This window comes from Rhipicephalus sanguineus, unplaced genomic scaffold (genome assembly GCF_013339695.2).
Source record: "Rhipicephalus sanguineus isolate Rsan-2018 unplaced genomic scaffold, BIME_Rsan_1.4 Seq442, whole genome shotgun sequence".
Classification (NCBI taxonomy): domain Eukaryota; kingdom Metazoa; phylum Arthropoda; class Arachnida; order Ixodida; family Ixodidae; genus Rhipicephalus; species Rhipicephalus sanguineus.
The window spans coordinates 65285-82979 of NW_023615267.1; the positions used below are offsets into that span (position 1 = coordinate 65285).

At 46.2% G+C, this 17695-nt stretch overlaps 1 pseudogene; it reads right to left on the bottom strand.

Annotated features, from left to right (window-relative positions):
* The window catches only part of LOC119377375 (bifunctional 3'-phosphoadenosine 5'-phosphosulfate synthase-like), a 63607-nt pseudogene extending 46431 nt beyond the window's left edge, over window positions 1–17176 (bottom strand).
* Window positions 17177–17695: the final 519 nt, after the last annotated feature.

The following is a 17695-nucleotide window of genomic DNA, read 5'->3' on the forward strand; positions in this document are numbered from 1 at the left end:
TCCGATAGCGGTGCCATTGGGGGCACTGTGGCCTCATTCAGCTCCGGCTGTGTGCTCGCCAGACAAAAGAAAAACCAACGGCACCGCACGTTCGTAACGATATCTGTCGCACACCACGAGAGCCGTCGATGCTGACGAAAGTGCTCCGAGTTTTCCTCTCTGAGCGCATGCTCTTTTTTTTTTTTACGTGCACTGTTTGTCGTCAAAACGTCTGTTATCCACCACACTGAGTTTACTCGCGCTCTTGAGAGTCACGGGAACGTACGCATTCCCGCTATCTGCAGCGCGTCGTGTTCGTGTCACTGTGTCTTAGGCTCACGTATGGATACCCAACATTTTGGACGTAGAAACAGCCGCGGTCGTCGCAGAATTGGTTGAGCAAGACACGCAAAATGCGGAGTGTGCATGCTCGGCTCTCTCCGACAGAAAGGTGTTTTTTTTTTCGTTTTCGTCCGCTTTCATTCCCATTTAGCTATTATTCTGTTAAAACTACACCTACTCAATGACTCCCTTGTGCTGATATCTCTATGTTGACGCGATGGAAGAGCTTGCGTGTCGCCATAAGCGTGCGCAGGGTTCTTCATCAGAGGGGGGGGGGGGTTCCGTCGCACCGCCCCCCTCTTTTTACTAAGTCAATGTATGGGGAGACTTTGCCCCCCCCCCCCCCCCTCTGAGGTGACTAGGGGGCGCAGCCGCCCCCCTGCACCCCCCCCCCCCTCGTACACGCCTATGCGTGTCGCAATGACAGCAGTAGTGCACCAACTGTCTGCGCCACATTTGTTGGACAGACCATAAAGATAGGTTCAGATTAAACGGGATATCTTGACCACATGCAGGCAGCGGTACAGTAAAAAACTGACAGGGTTCCTTATGCATTCACCTAAGACGACACGAAGGCGAACGCCATTCTTTTTCTTCTCAGTCAATGTATTGATCCTGTCCCGCCACCCTCCGAAAGCTTTCTGCACCTAACGTGGTTTTGCACTGCCTTCAGGATCGGAGGCACTGCTCTTGGTTTTGCACTGCCTCCGTGATCGATCCACCTTTGACCAAGGTACGATGACAGGAGATGACGTCATCATGTGTCGTTACGTTACGTGACGCCACAGTGGCGGCATAATGATGTCACAAATTCTGTCGATCTGTGACGCCATGATGACGTCATCACGCGATGATGATATTTAGCATCATCGTACCCGACGCCGCTGGACGCTGACGGTCAATTTTCGCGTTTGATGAGGCGTCCTGGCTTTCGCCTAAATATTGGCACCAGGTCAGGACGCTTAATTTTGGTTCAGCTGGCGTTGGGTTCAGCTGCTCCAAGGCGTTGCTTTACCGGTTGTCACACCACGAAAGAAAAATAAGTGGCGGATGTCTCCGTTATTTACCTATTTTCGAGGAAGACGCCATCGGTGGGAACGCAGTGAATAAAGATATATGCTCAGTGGTTTTACACCACCCTCCCCATCCCAATTCCTCTCGAAATCAAAATTCTGGCAAACTACTGGCTGTGTTGCCCGAGGGTGAGTCCACCTGGGCAGAAGGCGACTCATCGGCTGCTGGAAAAGTGCACGCAGCTGTATCGAGTTGAGCAGTACGTTAGAACGTTTCTGGATAGAAGACTTCAAGTTCGGGGAGTGAGCTTGTCAGTAACAGAAGACAAGCAATTCAAGAGCTGTGCGATAAACACTCGGAATGTTAGAAGTATGTTTTCAAGAAAAGCTGGAAACAGTGAGGGGAGAGGTGTCAAGGACAGGCAGAGAAGGAAGCGCCTGTCCTTGTCTGCCTTGTGTTTGTGTCCGTCTTCATTTGTGCTAATTTGACTTTGTTAAAATGCAAGACCAATTAGTCCACAAGTATATCCTGCTGAATCTGTGTTACCAACGTTTGTCTTAACGAGCGCTTCTTGTACTGCGGATAGGTTTCTTAGCAGAATTATAGGATTTTCGAGAATATACATTTTCTTTAAGGTATCCACGAGCTTGAAGGGGTTAACGGAGGCACTAACCTTGCTATAATCCTCAAAACAAATGCAAATGCTTTTGGTATTTGGTACAACAAACAACCGGCGTACAGTGCCGTCCATTGCTGCGTAGAGCGCGCGAGCGAGCCGGATCGCTCTCCGGGGCCACAAGTGGACGTGGCTGCCGAGTCCGAGACTGTGTGTCTAGATGAGGACGGTTAAGAAGACTGTAGACCCACAGACGCTAAAAGGTGCAGATCACTGTATGAAATCGAGCTGAGTACCAATCTATAAATAGTGCACCATTGTCACAAGAAGCAGCAGCCAACTTACACGTGAAATAATCGAGGCAGAAATGATTAGTTTAGCATTCCAAGCCATCGATTGCTTTATCTTTTAAGGGGCCCTGAAACACTTTTTGAACATAGTCAGAAAATGCTTCCGATTGGTAGCCGAGGCTCCTGCGAACATGTGAATCAAACATTATAGCGCAGCGTGCGGCATGGAATTTAAAATTGAATTTCAAAGTCAGCTAGAAATCGCTTGCTCTACTCTCGATAAGGGATACTGTATACCCAAAATCAAGCGCGTCATATACCCAAAAGCACATGGACACGGCCATTGGCTGATTTTATCAACGCGTGCTGCATAGTTACCGTGGCCGCCGCGGTGTGCCGCGACGTGCCCGCGCCGCGCTCTACACCAGCGCGCTTGTGGTCACGCTTAAAGTGAACCGCGCGTTCAAAGAAAACAAAAAAAGCAAGTAAATTCTCAAGGTCATGACGCGCGCTGAAGTACGGACGTAGCTTCATGCCCTCCCCCCCCCCCCCCTGTATAACTTCCAGGGCGCTCGCTAGGACGAAACGAAAGGAAAGTGCTTATAGAGGGCGTGACAAATACTTGCAACTCCGATCTTGACGAATTCTAAGAATTTTTGCGGCAGTCAATTCGTTAGGTCATTCGATAATTACTTGGAAAAGTGTTGCAGAGCCCCTTTAAAGAATTACAATACTTGCGTCGTCATGCTTCTTATGCTGAATGCCCTTGCGTGTTGTACGCCCATGAGTTGCCTTATATATTCCTCTTTGCGGTAATCAATAAAACGTTGCAAGTAAACAGCGCCCATGTGTCTGCCGTCTTCGTCACCGCGTCCTTGTTTGGTTGTGCACGAAAATGTTTGGCCATGTCTTTGAAACAGGCCCAAACAGCCGCTTTAGTGTGCGCCTATAGGATAACGCGCAGCTAGCAGAGATGTATACAGGACAGTTTTACGAGTGGGGACGTTGATAAGCGCCTTCATTTCACCGATCACGCACTAGATCTTATGGCAGTCGCGCTTTCGCTGTAATGTGGTGACATAGATTAGAGCGCGTGGGCTGATAACGCACGCCCAATTGTTTCACAACAAATGGTAGGCGCTTACTGAGCGTTCCAGGTACCGCTCCTATTACACTGTCGTTCGAGAAGCCATGCCAAAACCACTTCAGCAAGGCATGTGGCTTTTGTGCAGTTATTCCAGCCGCTAACCACATTACGCAGACAATGGTTGATTGTTGACATTATCTGCACTTTTTTCATATCTGTGTCATGCCGAATCACACGCGAATCAACCTACGCGCGTGTTTCCATTGTACCCCAGCGCAGTTAGCGTCAACAGACAATGCGTCCTTTTTGCGAAACAGCGGCTACCGACGTCACCACTGGTTTCATGCAATGCGTGCAGTTTTGCAGGTTTGTTAGGCCGCGCATGCTGATATTGGAGTGACCAAGAAATACTGGTGTTCTAGATCCAAGGAGGTTTAAAAAAAAAATCTGGAGTGGAAGCTCTCGAAACACCTTGCCAGCGAAAGTGAAGCCAGCTTTTGCCCACCAAAGAGCTCGGAAACTTGCTCTTTTCTGGTGGTGCCTACTTAGAGATCAAATGGCTTTGATCTGTTAGTGTAAATACTACGTTAATTATAAAATAAAAGATCGTTGTTGCCGACAAAAGTAACCCGTCGAGAGAAGTATTGGCGATTGATATCCAATAAAATTTGCCATGACTTTGAGGCTTTTTTACGAAAACTAGTAACACAGACACACTTGCAGCAGTATCTGACCCGTAAAAGTTGCCATATTAAACTTCTCTGACGTCTGGAAAACGCTCGCTTTCCTTCGCCAAACGCCGATGGTTTATCGTGCCCCTACTAAGATGGCGGGCGCAGCCGCCATCTTTTGGTGGGCACGGCTTCACTATTGCGCAATAATCGCCACTCCAGCAATTTTTTAACCTCCTTGTCTAGATCACTATTATCGGCGCAATATCTCGCACTCGCCAAAGCCCACGAGGCGCCGCCCGTAAAGCGAAGCGGGCAGCTCGCGCAATGCACATCTGTGGAGGGCACCACACGCAACATAACCCAACTTGGGTGAGAGACAAGTTAATACGCTTGATGTGAACGCGTGCGTAAAATAAAAGAAAATAGACAAGAAAAAAACTTGTTACTCCGAAAACAGCAATGCGCATCGACCGAAACTTTTCTAGCGTGACAATCTCTCATTTAGGAATCGCAGCTCTTTCTTCCTAAGTGCAACAGACGATTTTGCTTATACACATTTCCCTTCGCTATAAATATGAAGGGCTTCCATAGTATTCCGTGTGCTCTGGTCATTATGGTGAAACAAAAAAATAAGTTTTGCTTAGCTAGCGGTTGACACCCATCATCATCATCATCATCATCATCATAATCATCATCAGCCTGTCTACGCCCACTGCAGGGCAAAGGCCTCTCCATGTTCCGCCAATCAACCCGGTCCTGTGCTTTCTGCTGCCACGTTACACCTACAAACTTCTTAATCTCATCTACCCACCTAATTTTCTGTCCCCCTCACGCGTTTGCCATCCCTTGGAATCCAGTCAGTTACCCTTAATGACCACCGGTATCCTGCCGAGGTGCTACGTGCCCGGCCATATCCATTTCTTCTTGTTGGTAGAGGGTGTGGGTTGACACCCACACCCTCTACAATGCATGTGAGTGCAGGTGCAGACCGCCTGAACCTTTCAACTAGGGACAAGTGCTTCCCTATTCTAACGTGTGCATATGGTGGCTACCTCAGCCACCATAGTGTCACAACGGCCGATTTGGCGTATACATAAACCTGCTAGCATAACAGCAGCAACCTGCGAGCAACACGTGATTGACAGCGAATGTAACTATATTTGATAGCTTCTCAGAACACATACTGCATGTCGTGCCAGAGCCCGAAAATATTCTATGCAAACCGGGACAAATAGTGGCAAGTTTATTGGGAGCGGATATGACCACACGACAGCGAAAAGCAGAAAATGTGTATAGAATGACAGGGAGGCTAAGAATAAGTATAATTTTAAAGGGTATACACAACATATAGCCTATAGAAGACAATGAAATAGGAACTTTTTTCGTATTTGTTTATCCTTTACGGGCGCCAAGGCAAAATTGACACACGCGAGAACACAGTCAAGAGAGGCAGCTCGCTTTTTCGGTACACGTATGCGCAATTGCGTATATATAGAGAGCAATTTGCCACAAGCTATATATAAGGCACATGGGCTCTTCTGGCAGAACTGTGATTCCAAGAGCGCATTGTTTTGTCACATATTATATCGTCGTGAGTAGGGCTGATACACTAATGCACCAGTTGTACATGGTATATACCAGTGCATGTGCTTCGGATGTATCATGTCTAAAACACATCAGTGTCTAGGTCATAAGACTCTCCAGATCTACGTTCGCACTGCGCTTAAGTTAATTTGTTCTATGTTTTCGACGCTACGTGCCGCTGAATTCCCTTGCACGCTTTTGAATGCCGTCTCCAACTTCATCGTGGAGACGAACGCACATTTTTGCCTATTCTGTCAAACATCGTCAGCTCAGAACACGGAGGCAACGACTGTCTCCCCTCAGCTATACTTTGGCAAGCCTGGTAAAACAAAGGAGCCGACATGAATTTTCGTGCAAAGACGTTTCGATAAATCTACGGAGACGAGGAAACCACGCCTATATGCCGCATATTGCACTTCTCCGGATCTGTAACGTATGCGCGCATCTGTTATATTTCTTGGTGATTGTTTGCAACGCTACATGCGTAATAATATGCAGGCACTGATTAAATTAGATCCCCGAGTTTTACTTGTCAGAAACACGAAACCAATATGTGGTCCGTCATAATGGGGAACTACGGATTAACTGATTAATTTCGACCACCCGGAGTTCTTGAATGGGGATTTAAATCTAAGTATACGGACATGTTTGCATTTCGCGCTCTCTTCATTACGCGGGAATCGTCTTCAAGAATGGAAGCCGCTCCCTTGTGCTTAGATAGAGCATAGCCGTATAGCCACCCCGGCTGGTGTCGTGCATATACTCTGTTTGACCTTCCAAACCTCGCTAATCCTGTTCTGTAGTGATGAATAACTGGACCACGCTCTCTGAAACTGCACTTCGGTGCTTTCGATAAACGGATCATTTTATAAACGCAGTGTAGATTACTGGGAACTCACAGAAGCGGTTAAGCATCAACTGGCAGAACCACACCTCTCAGAACCATATCCACGAAAAGCTCTTATGGTAGAATGATTTTTGTAAGATCACATTATCGTGAGATCCCGACACTGGGCGTATATTATTAGAGAATGCGACCGACCATTCACAGAGAGCACTTACGCGAACGAAAATATCCGTAAATTCGACCCCAGTCTTTGGGGAGAGGAACTTGTAGATTTTCAGTATTGGAGTGCTGTTCGACCAAGAATGCGCTTATCGCAGGAACATCGTTACTTCAGCTTGCTCCGGTGCATAACAAGCTAAACATGCATGACAAGTTTAATTCCATTTCGATGAAAAATGTAAACTAGCAGGCATAATGTCAGACATCTCCTCGTAAACGAAATGGTAGGAAATATGCGAAGGCACCCCACTTGGCTATCGTAAAACTCAATGCACGTTCAGCACTAGCACAGAGCAACCGAGAAGTCGAATGTATATACGCAAATACGATGCATGTAGTATATAAGTTCAAGGTGGCTTAAGAGCAACTAAATAAACGGGAAATATGTAGCGAGCGCTACATACTTGCAGCGGTCGTCTATCCGCTAAGCGGATAGACGACCTCGTCTGCTTGCTGAAGACCGCTCTGGATGCATGCGCATTGACTACTGCGAGAACTACCGACATCGGTCGCTAAACACAAGCAAACCCATATCCAGTGGACGACGGCAATTCACGTGAGCGATGCGTGCGTATTGAGGACGCGTCCAGCATGGACGAGCATGCGTGGTGGACACACGGTCGCCTTGTGTATCGCTGGGACGAGAAGACCCTTGAACTGATAGCCGGGTGCAATGTTCGGGCTCTCTGAGGGGGTGCTGTTGCCCTAGGTCGCCGCCCATCCTCCGGTGACGACAACGATAACGGCGTCACCTTCCGCGTTTTGCTGCCGTCGCTAATGGTCGCACAAAAGAAAGGTGCCCCGGATAAGACAAAACCTAGAAACATGTCGACATACCTTGTGCAAACTCATCTAAATACTCGTGTAGAATAAAAGACCAATTCGCTCATTGCCCTCGTACAAGAAGGCGCTGACATACGCAAATAAACGCAGAAAATATGACTATATAGGCGGTGCTCCGAGGCGCGTGATCCGGCTAAGTTCAAACAGCGCACGTCAGCAGTGCGCCGTCAGGTCATGTGAGTGAACCACAATGTGGTCGGCATTGCCGTCAACATTACAAGCCGATCGAGGGCACATAGTTGCTTCAATCTTGCCTTAAAATATACAGTCTACATAGGTCATCAAAGGCGGAATGTGAACAATGACCAACGTCGGAGTGAAACGTTCGATATTTCGATCGTATCGAGCAGCCTAACCAGAATGGAACGGCTGGACTGTATATACTTACGCTGGTGAAGTGTCTTACACGTAAAACATAGAGAACCGTACAGGGGTATAGTCATCTGCGAAAGCTTTAATGAAGGCCTGGCAGGGTCTCGGTTTAGCCCCGCCAGCAGGTTACAATATATCGTCGAAAGTTTACGACATGCTGCTCTTTCTTACGATGTTATAGGAGGAGGAGGAGGAAGGAAATGAAGGAAAGGCAGGGAGGTTAACCAGACGCGCGTCCGGTTTGCTACCCTACGCTGGGGGGAAGGGATGAAGGGATTGAAAGAAACAAAGAGGAGGGAAGAAGGCACTGTCAGGGTACATATGCACCTGTCCATGCTCGCGTCGCTTTGCTGGCCTGCGGCGCGTAGGGCCACGATCCCAGGATCTTCTCTTCGGAAAACGGTCTGTCGTCTAACTTGTTCAGCGCATCGCGCAGAACGTTTCGTTCGTTCACAAAATGTCCACATAGGAATGGCAGACACCTCAAAATGTGACTCGTGCAATAGCAACGAAACGATAGAACATCTACTTACGATGTTAGAGGATCGCGCTGTATGTAGGTCCTATATTGGAGCGCTCAAGCATTGCAAGCTTTTCTGGCCAATTATTTTAACGCTTGGACATGTCTTAAAGTAGATTTCTTTCATGCTAGATCTGATCTATTTGCTTCTTTGAGAATCATTTGAAACAGCAAACCACTCGCGCAGTATGGCTGGCACTTTCAGCTTTCTTCAATGTATCACCCCCTCTGTTATTAAAGGAGTACTGACACGAATTTTAAGAATTTTCAGATTGTTGCTCTAAATAAAAATACCGGTGTCGAGAAACCTAAAATGAGTATGTGGTGCCTGGGAATGCGTCGTATATTTTAATTACCACTACCTTAAAAAGACACTTTCAGTTTCGATATCGAGGGGGCGGCTTCTCAGTGACGTTTCATAGCAGTGTGACGTCACGGGGATACAGAAACTCGCGACGTACTAGCGGCAAATCCGCCACCTGCTCTTGGTGCACACAAACAACGATGAGTGAATTGTCGTCCAGTGACCCTGACAGTGATTTATACGATTTAGGCTGCATGCAGGACGCAGAGCTCGCAAACTCGGGGGAACTGTCTTGACTCGTCGGGATAATGTCCATTGCAGTGGGGCTGGCTTCCACATGCTCAGCGACGAAAACTTCAAAGTCAAATTAAAATATTCTTTACGTGTTCTCCGACCCGGGTGTGGACAGCGTTGACACGGCATATCAAGGAAACAAAAAATGTCCCTTTTGCGATGTCTGAAAATCGTGTCAGTACTCCTTCAAACAATACAGATTTAATAAAAAGAAAGATGGAGGGACAGGCGGCCTGCCGTATTTGAAATTTATCGCGCCGTAGGAGCTTTGTGACGACCGGGCGAACTGAGATTATGACTACAAAGCGAACATTGCGGAAGTGACTTGTCCTCTTGGCTCGATTTCAAGGACCTGGAAACGCGCTCCCGCCCGTTCGGACCTGTGTAATGAGTGGGGGATAAAAATAGCGCCAATACGTGAAAGAACTCTCTCGTTTTGGGACCGCGCAACAGCGATAACGTCCTTGCATTTGCTGTCATTATACACAGTTACCTATTTAGAAGGCAGTCGACCAGCACGTTTCCTTCCTAGCATCTCATTTTATTTATTTTTTTCGTACTGTCTTCATTCCTCCGTTATTTGCTTGTTCTGGGTGTACTGTAGCCAACCACTTAATTTCACTGAAATTACTTGGGTTAATATGAAGGACTCTCTTCGATTTACAGGCAACAGGTGTCATTCAGTAAAGAGTAAAATCGTGCGGCTTTCGCTGCCCAAGCGGAGTACTAAATACTTGCAGAGGAAGAGAGAGATAAAGAGGGAAGGGAGGAATGCTATTCAGGAAGGCTTCTGATTGGATTACGATGAGGTACACGGGGACAGATGAATAGAAAGAAGAGAGAGAAAGAAGAAATCGGTGTATGTGCGCGTGTGCCACAATTGGAAGCGCAAAAAATGACGCTGCGTGGTGACGACGCTATAGCACACGAGTCCAACGCCGACCTGGTTGCACGGTGTCTTTGTCGGTGGAAGAAAGCGACAACGGGCTCCCTCCACGCTACTTGATAACTTCCCACTTGAAACGGTGGCTGCGCTGGCAAAAAAAGAATAAAAATACCAAAAAAAGAGAGCGAAATAAAAAGAAAACCAGAGAGGCTATCGTTGCCAACAGGGGGCGGGGTAGCTATTTTTTCTTTTATTTATTTTACCGGCTATCGATTGATGTCAAGGCTGATGTGTGCACACCGAAACAGATCTGAACACTAGCTATATAGCGACCTTAATTTTAGTCTAATTCTCTCCTTGAAATTGAAAGGACACTATAAACAAAACCAAACGCGTCGAAGTGAGCGCTTTTATGGGATTTCCTGGTGTTCATTTTTCCCCCGTTCATATGCTGCAGGTGCGGGATGGTGTCAGTTGTACTGCAAGTGCTCTGCCCCTGAGCGGCCAACGGATGTTCAACATCCGCTCGTGCTCGGTCCAGGGACAAATAGAAAGCACAGAAGTACCTGGATAGGAAAGTCGGCCTAAAAACTGTGCACGTGTGTTCGCCGACGGCTCCCAAGTAGCTTCCTAGTTTCTGCATGAAGCGGGATTCCATGCTCTCGTTTTATTATTACACTTGCCACGTTGTCGCATGTGAGAAACGAAAATGAATTGAGAGTTTACGTTTGCTACAAAGAATACGCCCTTTACATTAGCGTGTTCTCATCATGAACGCGATATTAGGCGAAAATTTACGGTCTATATAATTGCACCCAACTCGGTGGCGTGCGTTTTGTAATGTTGCGCTTGTTCCGACATCGACAGAGTAATAATAATAATATATATGGGGTTTAACGTCCCAAAACCACGACATCGACATAGTAGACGGCGAACTACAAATAGACGAAGCGTTTAATCGTGACCAGACGCAGATCGTCCATCATAGTACACGTCGAACAGAAACGTTCATTCCACACATCACCCAGTTTTTCTTGATAGGCGGACCGACAATTTTAATGTTTTCGCGAAACGCGGTTATCAGACAATAAAACTTTTGCCATCTGGAAAGGAGAGATTCATACAGGTGGGTCACTACAATAAGGCCCCAATAATGCGGCATAATCGATTGCTTGTCATTTTCATTGGACATGTTTGGTGACGAAGGTGACATCTATAAGATGTGGATAAGCTTATTTGAATAATTACGCTATGCATCACAAAATGTTCACCCTAAATAAAAAGAAAGAACTAAGCAGGATAGTTACGACTAGGGAGATTACACACCCGAAAAGGCCGAAAGCGAAGCCAAAAAGCCAACAAAAAGCAATCGAGATATCAGCTTTATGGAGGCTCTACGGATAAGTTTAGCGAAGCGAGAAAGAAGTATAATGATGAAAACCTTGCCGACCTTTGTGCAATATTCGCGTCATCGTTTCTCGGCGTAACGGCCCGGGCGAAAAAAAAAATTAGGGCTAGCACATTCACTTTTAGACAGTTCTAGCTTGGCCTCTCTTTTAATTTGATCTATTTGGTTATGACGACTTCTGTTGCTGACGAGCTAGTAGAATTTTTTTCAGTCAGTATTAACGACTGTCCTAACAACATTGACACACATGTCCCTCTCCTTGTGAGTTATGACGTATGAGCGGCCAACTCTGTAATATGCGGACATAACATATGGGACCCCTCGAAACCGGGACAAAAATGAGAAAGAATGGTGGAGGAGAGCTGCCCGATTTATTCTTCGAAATACTCTCGAGTAAGTAACAGAAGAAATATTACGCTTGCTAGAACTTTCCACATTAGCAGAATGTCGGTAACTGGCCAGGCTAAAATTCTTCAACAAACAATTGGCTAGGCATAGACATGACAACGATTTTAACACCACGCCGAGAGAAAAAAAATAGAGGAATAAATGACATATGCGTACGAAGCACTCTAACAGCGGTCAATGTATAAACAAATCGTTTCTTTTTTTTTTGAAAAAAAAAAAACAACTCGAGAATGAATCATCGCCATTGGAACTTTTATTTTGCCCGTTCGCATGATATTCCTACGGTATGACCGGGTCAGGGTATGAGCCCGAAGAAAAAAAGAAGAGGTTCGGCTGGTTCTACCTTTGGACGCCATCACCACCTACCATTGCCTGACTTCATCTGTAAATAAACGCAGTTAACCTCAATCGAACCGTAACAATATTATCTGAAGTTTGATGTACTGATTGCATTGCCGTACCATTTGAATGCAGTATACTGCACCTGTAATATTGTGTAATACTGACGAAATATTGTGTTCTTATATGCCGCGGGACGAGTGATATGTATTGACATTTGAAACTCTCACTGCAGCCCACACCTGTAACGGCCTGAGGGCCAACAGTACGCTGCAATGAATGAATGAATGAATGAATGAAGATGAATGAATGAATGATGAATGAATGAATGATAGCGTAATCTACAATTTCCGCAGCTCACACAAACTTGTGAAATTTTTTAGTTTCAGCCAACCGAAAAACTTAATTTTACGATGGTGCCCTGCACTCGAGATTACAAAAACAAAGGACATGGCTGTGTCGGCTAAGGTTGTCTGTGAGCCGGCATCGCACATATTTTTTATGTCGCACACAACGAGTGTGGTTTTGTTCTGGCTCTGCATGGCACACCCCCAGACAGGGATGACCAAGTAAATACCTGTGTCCGACATAACGTGTTGAGCTTGCAACATAAATGCACACGCAAACGAGAGCATTAAAACAATGAACGTTAAAACACGGGTAACAAGTAACAGTTGTATGCTTATTTTGTCATCATATATAAAAGTTCTCAAATCTTCTATTTTAGTTTGTAATGGCTGTGGGTCGTTGGCCGACCAACTTTCCTAATAATATGCTCGATCTTGTATTCAAGCGCTTAGGACATACCTCGCGGCTGTGTTTGTTAACGACATTCATTCATACAGGCTCTGTAGGGCCGATTTTATAAAACTTCACTGTATTTAAAAAAAGGGGGTCAGGAAGTTTTTAGTAAGAGCAGGTATACATGAATCATGACATTTCACATGTTACCAAATGTGGCTGCCTACACATGGATACAAAATAATTACCACAATAACAGAAAAGTTTTGTGAATCCGACCAGTTTTCTTCGTTCGTAAGAGCTCATAGACGTTGAATGGCCGGTTTCATATAATGTTATGTTCACTGTAAGCGGCACTTGTTCATACGAACCTATCTAGCGTATGAGGTAGTCTATGCACGCAGGTCCTTAAGTAAGCATAACGACGACGGTGAGTGAGAGTTAAGTGAAAAGGGCTCGCACTGTTCCTGTTGTGTCATCTTTCACCGACCTTTGCGCGCTGTTTATAACCGCAGGCCCCGTCTTTCCCCTCCCACTCCCTCCAACACGTCCAGCTCTCTATCCTTCGCATGTACAGCACCATATAATATATATATATATATATATATATATATCTATATATATATATATATATATATATATATATATATATATATATATATATATATATAGATATATATAAAGAGTCTGTCTTCCGTTGCCGTAAAATAAATAAGAAAAAGGTATACCCTACTAAAAAACTGTTTATTTGTCGACGTGCGATCGGAGGTCTTGATGAAGATCGGCTCCGATCGAAACGTCGGCAAATAGTTTTTTAGAAGCGTACACCTTTTCCTACATAATATTATATATATATATATATATATTATATATATATATATATATATACTGAAGAAAACTGAGCTCTCGCAAGCAAGTTGCATATGGCATATACTGCACGAAAATAATAATATCTGGGGTTTAACGTCCCAAAACCACGATATGATTAGGAGAGACGCCGTAGTGGAGGGCTCCGGAAATTTCGACTACCTGGGGTTCTTTAACGTGCACCTATATCTAAGTACACGGGCCTCAAACATTTTACCCCCATCGAAAATGCAGCCGCCGCGGCCGGGATTCGATCCCGCTACCTTCGGGTCAGCAGCCGAGCGCCATAACCACTAGACCTCCGTGGCGGGGCATCGCGTTCTAGTAAGAACAGTATTCATGCAGAAAAACGATACTTTTCACGAGAAAAATCCGATAAACTCTGATTTTAGAAGGGCATTTTCAACGTTCAAAGGATATTTTCAAAGCTGAGAATCATCAAGCGAAAGGAGCGCACCTCCATCAGTGGCAGCAACCTCCTAAAATATGCTTGCGTCTATTACAACAACCTTTGAGTTTGTAATACCAACAAACGTAGGTGTTTTGTATTCAAGTATTGGGCTTTCAAACCTTCCAGACATCTAAATACTTAGTGTGTTGGCATGTTTTCATGTTCAGATATAATTTCATCTAAGATTTCGGAGTATTGAGAATAATAATAATAATGGATCCTTTATTTACATCAAGAAGATGAGGGAGGATGGGAAAAAAAGCTGAGAAGCAGCTTGTCTAGCTCCTGCCCCCCCCCCTTAAGAAAAACAAAAAATACACTTTGGCGCGTTTACAGCTGTGCACACCAACAGCCTTATTAACACGGTAAATGAACAGGGGGTGAGAAAAAATGAAAGTACGGAGAAACAGGATTATCAGCAACAATGCAACGTATTTTCATTGGAAATAAAATTAATAAGAACACATCGTAACAATTTATAATGCAAAATTAAACACCGAATTTCAGAGAATTTGGAGATTACGTGAAATAAATTGCGATAAATGCCGAATTTCCTCCCCAAAAAATAAAATCAGAAAGACACCCTCCGAATTTCTAGAAAAACAAGCTCCGGAAACACAGAGCCCTAATTATAATAAACGAACAATCGCAGAATAGAGCTTTCTGCCACAGTCAGTGTAGAATAAATTCCTGTCGCTTTATTAGCCACGATGTCCGCTCTAAATACTGCCACGTGTTTGGCCACAACGACACAACCTCTCTCACTTTTTTTTCTTCTCTCTTCGCTTGACTGATAGCTAGGAACTGCCGCTTTAAGCTGAAAAAAAATTGCGGTACATTCCACAGCTGTACGTGGCTAAGCTCAGCAGGATGTGCCCTGTCAGTGACCCTTTATATTTGCACTTCATTATGAAACTCGCTTCGCGGAGCGACTATTCGCGTTCTGCGCTCTTTCTTTTCGTATTTGGCATCGCAGGTAGGGCTCTGCCTTCGTACGCGCACTCAAGCATAGATGGCAGCACTACTGCGTTGTGCATGTCCTATGTATTCCTTTAGTTGTTCCTACCTTTTATTTTACTCTAATTGGTAGGCAGTAGAGCGTCCTGTTGGCTAGGGCGTGGTTTCCACGCCCACCCGATTCAAAGGGTTGGCCGCATCGTCATCAGCACCACTGACATCTTATTGCGATCACTAAAATGCCTTCAATGTTATTGTAGCCATCGTTTCAGTCCTCTGCAAACTGCGAGGACCGAAATGAATTAGTATACCCTAATTATAAACACGTACTCATAAAACGATAGCAGTATGCGCGGGAATGACTTTTTATCTACGAACAGGACCTGATGTATCGTGAAAAGCCAGCAATGTAATAACCAAGGTGACGAGGAATGACGAGTACTCCTCGTGCTCGAACAGCTTCGTGAACTCACGAACAGGGCGTCATTCTTTCAAATAGCGTTGCGCAAGAGCAGCACGAAGGAACGACGTTCGAAGTAGTCGATGTACATGAATGGCAGGGACCACCACTCTCACGAAGTATAGGGCTCGGGGGAGCTAGGACCGGTCGTATTCATAAAAATTTATTGAGCTATAGAACTTTTCGCCGAGAGCCGATGCGAGCCAATGGTGATGTTGAACTCGTCTTTTGCTGAGGCAATGGCAAACGACCAATGACAAACAGCATTCACAAACTAAAAGCTTTGTGAAGTAGGTCGCAGGTGCACTGGCGCAGCCAGAGGATGGGGCTTAGGGGGGTTCAAACCTTCACGCCCCCCGGCATTTTTACATTTTGTATGTATATAATATGCATGAAGACATAAAAACACCCCACGTACACACATAAAGGCAGATCGGACGACCTCTCCAGCGCCCCCCCTCCCGCCCCCCCCCCTCCCAAAGAAATTAATTTTGGCTACGCCCCTGGTCGCAGGGGCCGTACTCGCGAAAGTGACTTAGCTAAAATTGTTCGTAAGAAAAAAACTTCGACCGGTCTTGATACTAGACGTATCATTAGTGAAGCTGCCTGCCCAATAACAAAGAGCAAAAAAGGAAAAGCTTTGTGAATTAAGCTCCAGGGCCTGAATTCACAAGGCCTTCTGATGTTAGAATTGTTCACAAGAGAAATTTTCAGCCAATGATGACGATGAACGTATCACTAGCGAAATTGTCCGTCCAATGGAAGAGAGCACGCACGAAAAAAGAAAACAAAAACAAAAGGTTCGTGAAATGCGACTCAGGGGCCGATTCACAAAACCATCTTACGCTAACAAAGTTCGTAGAGAATGTTTCAGCCAATCTTGACGCTGGAGCCTGGACATGTTAGCGAAACAGCAGCAGGCTAATGACGAAGAACACTTGCACGAAAGAGAAGCTTCGTAAATTCTTGCAGGGGATTTCTTTCTTTTACTTCTTGTCCGTATTTGCAAAACTTCCTAGCTTCAGCAGATTGTGTGAGCAGGCACGGCCAATCGTATAGTGAACGTAATGTGAGCCAGAGCGACCGACCAATGAGAGCCGATTCTAAGACTGAAAATATTTATGAATTCGGCGCCTGGACTTTCACCTGAAGCCAGCGGCGACGGACGAATCACGAACGAGCTGTGTCAAGCGAGCGACCTCCAACGATCATGCCTATACTGCTTATGCGTGCTGACAAGTGAGCGATACCGAACGATCGCTTGATAGCGCGTATACCGGGCCTTATTGGTGCCGGTTCACAAGAGAGGGTGCAGCTGCACTCGGCGACCCCATCGTATCGCCATCGTTATCGGCAATGTTCCGGGACCGGCACGTCCTCCTCCTGTCCGCGAGCAGGGGAGAAGAAGCCGATCCCGGGCGTCTCGTGCACTCACCCTGTACTGAAAGGCGACGCAGTTGATCATCGTGCTGCTCGGCGGCTGCAGTTGGCGGCGGTGCGCGCGCAGTGGAGGTCGGGCAAATCACGACGGCTCGCACTTGTTGCGGGGCTCAAATAAGCCACGTTCAGCCGCCTCAGGAATCTGACGCACACTGTCTCCGCGCACACAGCCGCTCCGGCCGGCTAAGTCAGCTGCGGCTTCGATATCAGCTGACTTGCGTCAGTATTTTTCGAGCCCTTATAAAGAAGAGCGAGAGAAAAAAATGGCGCTGTTACAACTGTCCTTCGTCCTGTCCTCGCTGCTCATTTGCCCACAGCCCGCCTCTCCCCTCCTTCCGTGGCTCCCTCCGTGGAATGGTCGCACGTGTTTTTTTTTTAAAGCGATATCAACCGACACGCTGCTATGAATTGCATAGCGATAAGCAGACAAAGATGTCGCGGAGAGGTGCGCTCATTGTGCGGGGGCGCTCGTTCATACCTCAGTGCGCATGGCCGGCCTATCGGGGGAAAGTGGTCCCGCCAGGTGCAGCCCTCCCTCTGAGGTGACACGCGAGCGAGCGCGCTAATTGCCGCGAGCCAGGATCCGTGTTCAAGGGACGATAGCACCAATTGCGGGATGCGACCTGCGACTGTCTGCAACTTTTATGGAAGTGTCTACGCCGCGTCAAGTGACCGCCGGAACAGCTTTCGAGACAGAAAGCTCGTAATCCGGACCCACAAGGGGGGTCCCTCTTCCAGCGACGTCTCTGCTGG